This window comes from Adiantum capillus-veneris, chromosome 7 (assembly GCF_014529385.1).
Source record: "Adiantum capillus-veneris isolate H3 chromosome 7, ASM1452938v2, whole genome shotgun sequence".
Classification (NCBI taxonomy): Eukaryota; Viridiplantae; Streptophyta; class Polypodiopsida; order Polypodiales; family Pteridaceae; genus Adiantum; species Adiantum capillus-veneris.
Window position 1 is genome coordinate 128484424 of NC_140937.1, and position 10600 is coordinate 128495023.

Sequence of the window (10600 nt, forward strand, 5' to 3'; positions counted from 1 at the left end):
AATCTAAAGTGGAACAAAAATTTGGATTCTAGAATCCTATTGTTTATTTTCATAAAATAACAAACTTTTAGAATATTTTTAGTTAAAAAAACTAAATTGTACAAAAGACATGTCTTACTGGTTCATTATTTTCAAGAAAGACAAGAGTAGTATAACTTCTTCTAGAATTGAAGCCTATGATAAAGTTGGATTCTAGAATCCAACTTTTAAGGGCAATATTGCATGTGAAATGCAACTTGTCGATCAAAGTGGATTCTGGAATCCAACTTTGTGCAATCTTTGGTGTTATGATTGCAAAGTTTTAGAAACATGGATTTTAGAATCCAATTTTGAGTTTTAAGAATCCAACTAAGAGGATTCTAAAATTTAAGTCCACGAAAAAGTGGATTCTGGAATCCAAATTTTTGCAAAGTGGATTCCAGAATCCGGTTTTATGAATGAAGTGGATTCTAGAATCCAATTTTTTGTAAAATTGGATTCCAGAATCCGTTTTTACGAAGATTGTGGATTCTAGAAACCATTTTTACGTAGATTGTGGATTCCACAATCCATTTTTACGGCGACTGTGGATTCTAGTATCCGTTTTTACCTAGACTCTGGTCTCAAAAATCCGTTTTTACAAAAATTATGGATTTCAGAATCCGTTTTTACAGAGACTGTGGATTCCAAAATCCGATTTTCAAAAAAAAATTGGATTCTGGAATCCAAAAACTACAACGTTAAGGCAAAGAACGTACACAGACACACCCCTCTAGCAAACGTGACAAGACAAGAGAAGCAGTAACGCCTAGAGCCACAAACTGGGAAAAAGGTACGCAATTGGTTTTTTTCATTAAAAGCCATGCACAAATGATGAAAAAGAGAGCACTTTGGTGGTGCGCAAATGGCAAAAACAACAACAGGACGATAGCGAGTGCATGCTGTCTCAAAATTATTTTTTCGACTGTGGCGTGTGTCGAGGCCGACAGTGTTTTGTTGGCATGGTGGATCTGACATGTGCATGTTCGTTCTGAAAAAAAAATTTGAGACAGCATGCACTCGCCGTCGTCTTGTTGTCGTTTTTGCTCTTCTAACATTGACCAATATGCTCCATTGTTATGTCCCCTTCGTGCTACTTTGGTATTCCAAATGGATTTTAGAATCCACTTGAGTCTAGACGTGTTTGTAAAAATATTTGTTTCTTTATCCTTACCATACATACTATGAAGTTCCAAACCATCTTTTTTTTTAAACTTTCTACTAAGTTCTAGATAGCACACAACGCTTTCCTGTATAGGAGACTCCACAATCCTAAACTCTTATCTTGTTGCATCTCATGGATTCTAAATTACATTTCACTCTTGATATGACTACAAGAGGCTCTTTATAGACCCAGATTCTATACCTTTTATTTCATTGTTTGGCATCATAACACATTCTTATACTTTATTTTGTCTATATGCTAATCTTTCTTTGTCATGATTGTGTCTTTTTTGAAGGTCATGTCATCTCACTGGCAACAATTTCAAGCAACTAAAAGGCTTAAAGTGACTTCAAAGTGGAAAATTTCCAGTCAACCTCAACTAGGTTCAAGCTCAGAGGGGCACTCAGGTACACTAATGTCTTCTCAGCAATTTCCTACACCACGAAGCCCATGCCTTCAAGCAACACGACTTTTTAGAAGTCCTCCTCATTCTTCTCGTCGGGAGCTTCTTGCTGCAAAACAATTTCTTCGTGAGTCATCGACTGAGCTCACTAGGAGAGCATCACCAGAAGGAGCGAAAGGACAAGAGTATAGAACCCACACCTACAGGAAAAGCAATAACCCTTCAAAGCTCAAAAGAAACAAATATTTGGGGTAATGTTCTTGCAAAACCCAAATATGAGCATGCTTGGGTGTTTTGCATTGGGCGTCCTGGGGATCAAAAGCTATTGATTGATTCAACAACTCCTTTCTTAATTGTTACGAAACATAAAGGACCTTCAAGTGATGTTAATAAGTTTACTCTTGCTGGGCACATTGATAAAGTACAAGAGCACAAAGGAAAAAACAGGATATATTTTCTTGTTCAGTGTAATGACTCAAGTCTCCTTGCTGTTCTTGTTCTATTGAAAGACTTTGAGATCACTGAAGTGAATCCTATAAGCACAAGAGACTTGATGATTGATGCCATGCAAACACGAGGCTTGGTAAGAATTCAATTTTTATTGTTCCTTTTTTATCTTTTGTGTTTTAGCTTGAAATATTCAAGGAACTTCATTGTTTATGGTTGTAGACATTTGGGAGAGCCTATACTGAAGTGATGGAGAGCTTTTTTGGCTCAAAGAAGACATCTTCAAGCGACTACATGGAAGAAGAAGGAGAGGAGGAAGAAATTTGAAGTTCTTCTAGTGATGAAGAGGTTCAAAGGGACATGCCCCCCTCAACAGTGATCCAAACCCCTGCTACTACAAGCAAAAAACAAAGCAAAAATTCAGGTAAACCAAAAGAGTCTAAGTTTCTTTCTGAATTAGAGATTGTTCCATCTGGTCCTGGTGTCCCTTTACCTGATACAAGAGATTGAAGCTCTTTAAATGTTATGAGAGAGGGTTAAACAAAATAACATGGTATATCCTTTGCCCATATTTTTGCCCATAAGTGTAATTGAACGTCCACCTGTGGATCCTTACATAGGAAAACGACCCTTAGAGGTTCGTGCAGTTATTGAGCAGCATGTTCATAACCTAAAGTTCAAAATGAAAAACAAGCCAAATGCCATTGTGTTACCTTTGCTTGTTTTGGTGGATAGACAACAGTGTCCTACAAAAAATTCTTGGGTAAAGGCCAATGCTGAGTCCTATAGATATTGGGTTCTTGGGGGCACTCACTCATTGATTGCGAAGCAAGAGCTTGCTGCAGAGTATGAGCATGTGGACACATACAAAATGGCCATGTGTTGGGTGTATGCTGGCTTAACAGATGAGGAGGCAAAGGTTCTTGCCCTTGACCATAACATTGACTCGGACTTTTGTTTGGAGATGTCTTTCATTCAAAAGATAAGATTCTTTCATAATGAGTGGGTTGATACCATAAAGCGTGGTGGAAAAGTCGATGACAATTTTCGAGTAGCACCTTGTGAAAAGTGTGGCCTTGAAGTGAAAAAGAAAGGTGGTCGTGGAGCAAGTCAAAAGCCTAATACTAAACAAGATGACAACTATCTTCAACTTGCCTTTTGAGATGGAGAAGTTTGGGACTTACAAGAGGAGATCTTCAAGCTATATGAGCAGGGAAAGCTAAAGGGTCAAAAGCTAAGCAAGTCCCATGCATCTTTCTTAGGAAAAGGTGTCTCAAAAGAGGATTCACCAAAGCCCATCCCCGAAGATATGTAAATAACACCATGGAGACAATTGCAAGGAATACATGAAAAAATCATTGATTATTGTTGTACTCTCACGTGTTGTACTCTCACGTGTGAAGGGTGGAAGCATCTCTCTAGAGAAAATGGGAGAAGAATTTGAAAGGTTTGTAGTTATAATGATTTGAAATATTCATTAATGTTTTTATTTCTATCATGAATAATATTTCTCTTTGTTTATCATCAGGCAAAAGACCATGTTGCACTTGCAAAGAATAATGATTGAAAAATTGAATTGCTCTAATTGGGACGAGGTGGTGCAGTACCATCCAAACTCAAGCAAACCCCATGTGTTGGAGAAGTACATGTTGCTATTTTCTAACACGGTGAGTTGTTCCCCCTGGTTATAATTTCTTGTTATATTTGGCCAAAAATGACTTTGAATATCTTCTAATACTGCTTTTGATTATTTTGGACTCTTGTGATAGCCTTTTTACATTAAATTTATGTGGCTTTGGATTCTAGACTCCTAAGGTGACCCTTTAGTTTTTAAAACCTTTAATCAATGTCCCATTTGCTGGTTTTGGGTTTGGATTCTAGAATCCCAAGAAAACCATTTGGATTCTGAAATCCAAAGTTCAAGTCTTTTTATTTTGCATGTGGTTGGATTCTAGAATCCCATGGATTATTTAACTTGTGATTTATTTCATGGGTTTTAAAGCTTGTTCTTTGAAGGTTCTAGAATCCACTTACAAATTATAAAATCAACTCTAGTTAGACTTCAAATTTATCTTTTTTTAATTAAGTCTTTTCCTTTTCTCTTATATCTTTGTTGTGTATTCTAGAACAAAGATCCACGGGTTGCCATCAAGCAGATTCCTCTCGACTTTGAACAGTTCTTGTGACGGTGTCGTCTTGAGAGGTGAAGGAGACAACAACCCCAAAGCTTTGAAATCACTCTTGGTCTCTCACTTTATATTCTGGATAATGCAGATGAGTCTCTATCTCATTGGTGTGTTCATGAAGGCAGGGTTGAAGAAATGAGCACATTTCTTACCCCACGGTCTTACACACTAGCCATTGCAGATTCTCCTTGTGGTTTTAGTGCCCCAAACTCTGTCAATGATGATGTAAAGTATGGAGTATCTGCCTATAAAAAATTTATAGAGGCTTTTGGAAAAATAACTACTTGTGACTTTTGGTCACTAGTATTTTTTCATGCCCATGATCAAATTACTGCAACGCAAAAATATTTCAATGACTCAAACATGACATGTCAAATGCTAACATGGTAAGTGAAACCTTTGAAGTTTTATACTAGTAGTAAGGTGTTATTTTTTTCTTTCTTCTTACATCTGAGCTATTTTTCTGCAAGATAAAGCCAAACATTCATGGATATAAGCTTGATCGCCTTTCTTGGGCTTGTGAGTTTGCTACCATTGGATTTTACTCATCTCTAGGTGTGCAGAGTAAAGGATCATAAATTTTGCAGTGAAACCAAATCGCACAAATGTTTTTGAACGACCAGGAGTCTGCAAAAAGTTCAAACATACCGGTGCAGATGTACAAGGATCGGAGTCATAAATCCATATCAAAAGCCTCAACTTTTGATGATGGATTTGATTGATTTACTCTCAATGAGAGGAGAATGGATAATGGACCTCTTTGCAGGGACAGACACTACAACTGTTAGTGCATTGAAGCGAGGCCGAAATGTGGTTGTTGTGGAATGTGATCCACTTCAAGTTAAATTTATTGAGCAACGAGTCACAGCTTTTAAGGAGTTACCAGATGAGTTCCAAGAGGTGGGAATGAAAAGCATGGCATCTGATCCTCGCTTCTTTGATGCATCTCCAATTGGTAGTGAGAAAGTTGGGGAGATAGTTGCAACATCTTGTGGATTTTGAACCAGATAATGTAGAGGTTGAGGAGCAAGCTAGTGACACTCCTCTTCAAAAAACTTTAATGGGAGAGGAGATAAGGAATGAGGAGGAAGATAGTTTTTATGGCTTTAAACTCATCGAACTATGTTTATGTTCAAAAACTTGACATTTTGATGTGAAGATACTTATTTTGATTTGTGCTTTTTATTATTTGCTTAAATTCTCAATGTTTTCAAGTTTATATGGCATGTGATGGAGTTTCATTGTAAGAATAAAGCTTTTTTGAGCTTGCCTGGAGAAAAAATCCATGCATGCAAGCCCAATATCTTCACATTTATCTTGGATGTTCTTCGTATATCTATTGCTTATGTAGTTATGAAAGCACCATGTCTATGAAATTTGATATGTAGAGTGACAATGTTGGTTAAGGACTACATTAAGATCAAAAAATTTGTTTTTATGGCTAATTTTAGAAACTAAAGAATGACAAACTAGCTTTTTTATTAAAAGAAAAAAAAATAATTTTTGTAATGCATTTTTCTACTTAAAAAGTGCTCTTTCTTATGTTGTTAAATTTTGGATGCACCCTTGCAAATGACAACTCACGACTCGTGCTACTTTTTTATGACTCGCTATTTACTATGGACACCCTCCATTCCGATCCAGGGGGGGAGTATATGTTTCATGAATTAATGCATTTTTGGCTAGTCACGGGATAAAACACCAATGTACAATGCCTTATACGCCTCAGCAAAATGGTGCTACTAAGAGGAAAAACATGGCACGATGTATGGTCAATAGTCAAGCTTTGCCGCATTCGTTTTGGCATGAGGCTATCATGTGTGCCACTTATGTACTTAACAAATGTCCTACGAAAGCTTTGCAGTCTTTGACTCCATATGAAGCATGGCATGATAGAAAGCCTTCTATTGAGAAAATCCATGTTTTTGGTTGTTTGGCATATGCTTTGGTGCCACAAACATAACGCAAAAAATTGGATGATAAGGCTGTCAAATGTATTTTTGTTTATTATAGTGTTGAAACCAATGGTTACAGGTTGTATCATCCACAAACAAAGCGTATTCTGGTTTCACGGGATGTTGTGTTTGTCGAAGATTTCGTTCAGCCCTTGCTGTCATGTAATGTAAGCTCACAAGATATTTATGACACTTTGTTGCCTCTTTTCAGTGGTGGAAGTTCGAATGTAAATTCCAATGAGGCAAATGTACAGCCTATGGGGGTTTCTGAAAATGTTACAGATCATCCTATTACTGATGCAGATGTACATGATGTACTTGATGAGGAAAGGGCTGAAAATGAGCAGGCTAGAGGTATGCCAAAATGGCTGGTGCATACATTTCGTTACAGTAAATTGGATGCACCTTTGTCTAGTCACACTCATTCAGGCTCTGGCCATGCATCTTATGCATCAGATTGTTATGCTTTGGCTGTGTCTAGCTTACATGATGTCCAGGAACCTTTGTCTTTTGATGAAGCACAGAATTCAAAAAATTGGATGGTTGCCATGCAATCAAAATATGATGCACTTATAGAAAATGACACATGGACTTTATGTGATTTGCCTCCTGGCAAAAAGGCCATTGGTACCAAGTGGGTTTACAAGTTGAAACGCAGCTGGATGGTGAGATTGATCACTATAAGGCTCAACTTGTTGCAAAGGGTTATTGTCACAAACTGCTGACGTATCAAAGCCCTAAAGAATGGAGCCAACTTGCAAATGCTAGTCGAGGGGCCTAAACCCTAAAAAGAACAAGTAACAGAAGAAGAAGTCCTACCAACTTATGGGGCCGCAAGTGACATAAAGGATTAAAATAAAGCAAGACCCACACATGGCTTGCACAACCAACTAATGACGTGGCAGACATGTACAGACGCTCCAAAAATTGCACTAACACGATGACGTGGTAGACTGTACGGATTTTCGTGTTTTGTGCTGACTGCTGACATGACAATTGTACGGAATTCCGTTATTTACGCTGGCAGCTTTTTGACATTGCTTTTGGACCAGATGCTTTTAAGTTTGAAGGCTTTTCATGTAAACTACTTTTCATAGGCCAAGGGCCTTTAAATATGTGCAAAGGGCTCATTCTTTGGAATGCTTCCTGGAGAAGGTGCAGACTCTGGAGTACCGACTTGTACTTTGATGATGCAATGTAAAGAAATACGGAAAGGGACACCAAGGTTTGGGGCCAATACTCTCTGTGGTGGAATTCTGGCACTCCCTGTCGCATGTCGTCTCTCTCTCTCTCCCTCCCTCTCTCAGTTCAGTTGTTATTAAAGTGCTAAAAATCTGTTCAGTCTGTTCTTTTCTATTGGCACGTGGTGCCCGTGTTGTGACAGTTATGCACAACAAAAAGGCATAGATTATGAAGAGACTTTTGCTCCCACTTGTTATATAACTACTGTGCGTTTTTTATGTGCATTGGCAGCTCATTTTGGTTGGGATATACATCAATCAGACATTGTTACTCTTTCTTGAATGGTGACATAGTTGAGGAAGTTTATGTAACACGGCCTCGCGGTTTTGTCAAGAAAGGACGACAGGATAAGGCGTGCAAATGTAACAAAGCTTTGTATGGGTTGAAGAAATCTCCACGTGCTTGGTATGAGAAGACTGACACTCATTTGGTCAAACGCGGCTTTTGTAACAGACCAACAAAAAGCACATTGTATGTAAAGCGTGAGGGTGGTGTACTTCTTATTGTGGTTCTTTATGTGGATAATTTGCTGATCACTAGACCAAATGAGAGACATATTGCTGAATTTAAGGTTGATTTGAATACTTCTTCCAAGATGAAATATCTGGGGTTGTTGCATCATTACTTGGGTATACAGTTTAAGCACTGTGATGGTGGTATTTCCTTGTGTCAAAAAAGTTACATAGAGACATTACTATGTAAGTTTGGACTTAAGGATTGTAAACCTATTGCCACTCCCATGGAAATAGGTTTGAAATTGAGTCTTCATGATGTTGGTGATCCTGCAGATGTCACTCTTTACCAAACTGTTGTTGGATGCCTCATTTATGTATGCAACACGAGGCCGGATATTCAATTTGCAGTCTCACAGGTTAGCAGATTTATGCATAGCCTAGGGTCTAAGCATTGGCAGGGTGTCAAGAGGATTTTTCCTACTTGAGTGGCACTTTACATCTTGGCTTGTTTTATCCCAAGGGGGGATCATTGCCGCCAGATCTGCATGCTTTTTCAGACTCAGATTGAGCTGGTTGTTTTGACACATGAGTGTCCACAAGTGGTTTTTGTTTCATGCTTGGCATCTCATGCATATCAAGGTTGAGAAAGAAGAAACCTACTGTGGCCACTTCCATTTGTGAGGCTGAATACAAGACAGTCTTCACAACTACGATTGAGTGTGTATGGCTCAGATGCCTTATGGCTGATTTGGGCATTGGACAGGACACTGCCAACACTATCTACACTGACAATCAGAGCGCATTGGCAGTTGCAAGGAACCCAATTTTTCATGCTCGCACAAAGCACATTGAGGTGCATTACAACTAGGTCAGGGAGAGGCTCTTAGCAGGAGAGATCAGCTTGGCTTATGTCCCAACACAAGACAACCTTGCTAATCTTTTCACAAAGGCATTGTCTTGAGAGAAGTTTGCAGCTTTCCGTAAAGCTTTGGGCTTACTCCCCTTTGTGGACTGATCATGTCCTAAGGGCATGGCACTTCCCTTTACTCTATGTGCCAGCTCTCCTTCACCGCATCACTCCAGGGGGGATTTCTTACCATGTACATGTGGTAGTGATGCATGTTAACACACTTAGGATTCCCCCGTGTATTGTATATACTCCCATCACTCTAGGGCTAACTTATCTTTCCATAGCACACTAAGTAATAGAATCTCTGTTGTGTGCCTTGAACTTCCTTCTTCTTCTCCAAGCTATGTAATTCCAACATGCATTTAGACGAAGACATGGAACAAGTTTCTGATGAGAGTGGGGTAAGATTGGATCTCTTGGTTTTGAAGAAGGTGGGCAAGGATACACAAAAGCCCTTTATCTTGTGAAAGAGCTCTATCCTTGCCACTTGTTGTCGCTACAATTTGAGGACATCCAAGGGAAAGACTTGCACCATGGACACAACCTTTTTCACCCTTGCCTATTTTCAAATTCTTTCGCTTGGATTTTGAGGCCCTATGTGAGAGTTGGGCACATTGCTTTTCCTCTTGATTCTGTCAAATTCCTTGTTGTAGAGATTTTGTGGGTCAATTTGGGCTTCTTGAATGATGAGGACTACCAAAAACCAAGCGAAGAAGTCGAACTGATTATAAAAACATGAGGAGCTAAAAGCAAGCGAGTAATCGGAAACTCCACACAATAACCCATCTCACTATTCGTGTTTGCAAAGCATGATAAATTCAAAAGTATATTGCTATTCTCAATCTTTCTAAAACAAATCAACATAATGGAACTCAATAATACAGTATCTAGAGTAGCATATACTTGCCATACAACATAAGTGACCTTGTGAATTGCAATTGCATGCAAGGCACCCTCTGTCCAAATATGTGGCATTTGTTTTAAAAGATGCCATGATGATCAAGCTAGCTTGATCACACAACACAAAAAACCCTTCAATGGTTAAATGCCAAGGAAATCATTTGCTCTTGCAATTCACCTCAAAATCTACCGGTTTGGTTTCTGAAGCCAAAATGAAACCCAAAGAAGTTTGCAGGTCTAATGTCCATCAAGCATATTGTGTAATGTGTCACTAAATACGACACCCACCACCAAGGTCCAAAATAGACTCATTGTAAGATCCAATCTTGATGTTACTTATGCCATAACACATATTTATTTATTGAATTATAAACTTAACGGCATGGTTCTATATAGCCAAAATTAAACCTTATCTACACCGTGCATATCCATATGCATATGATCTTTCTTTTGTTCAATTCTTAAAACAATTCAACCTTGGTGAGTGTAGCTTGATGCATAAAACTATCATCAATCATGTTAGCCAATCAATGTAATATAGTTAATTTATTTTTTTTAGAGCCATTAAGAGAGCCATATTAGTAGTGTAATGAAACTAAACGCCAAAGGAAAGCCAAGGCAAGAAAAGAACAAGTAAGAAATGGATAGTCGACCATGTCTTTTATAGGGAGATGAAAAATCTTTTGCCTTTCCATTTCCATTGGGCTTTTGATTTCTCAAACTCATCATTTACTTATGCATTCGACATCTTTTGAAAATATTTTTTTTTCCCTTGAGATTGGGGAGCCCTATTCAAGCACAACAATATAAATGTAGTATTTACATATGGTTTGAAGGATGTATGCTTTATTATTTGCATATATATCTCTCTCTCTCTCTCTCTATATATATATATATATATATATATATAATTTATTTA

The 10600-nt window shown here is 38.2% G+C and overlaps 1 pseudogene; it reads left to right on the top strand.

Annotated features, from left to right (window-relative positions):
- Positions 1-1481: 1481 nt before the first annotated feature.
- LOC147454604 (uncharacterized) lies at positions 1482-5198 on the top strand (annotated as a pseudogene).
- Positions 5199-10600: the final 5402 nt, after the last annotated feature.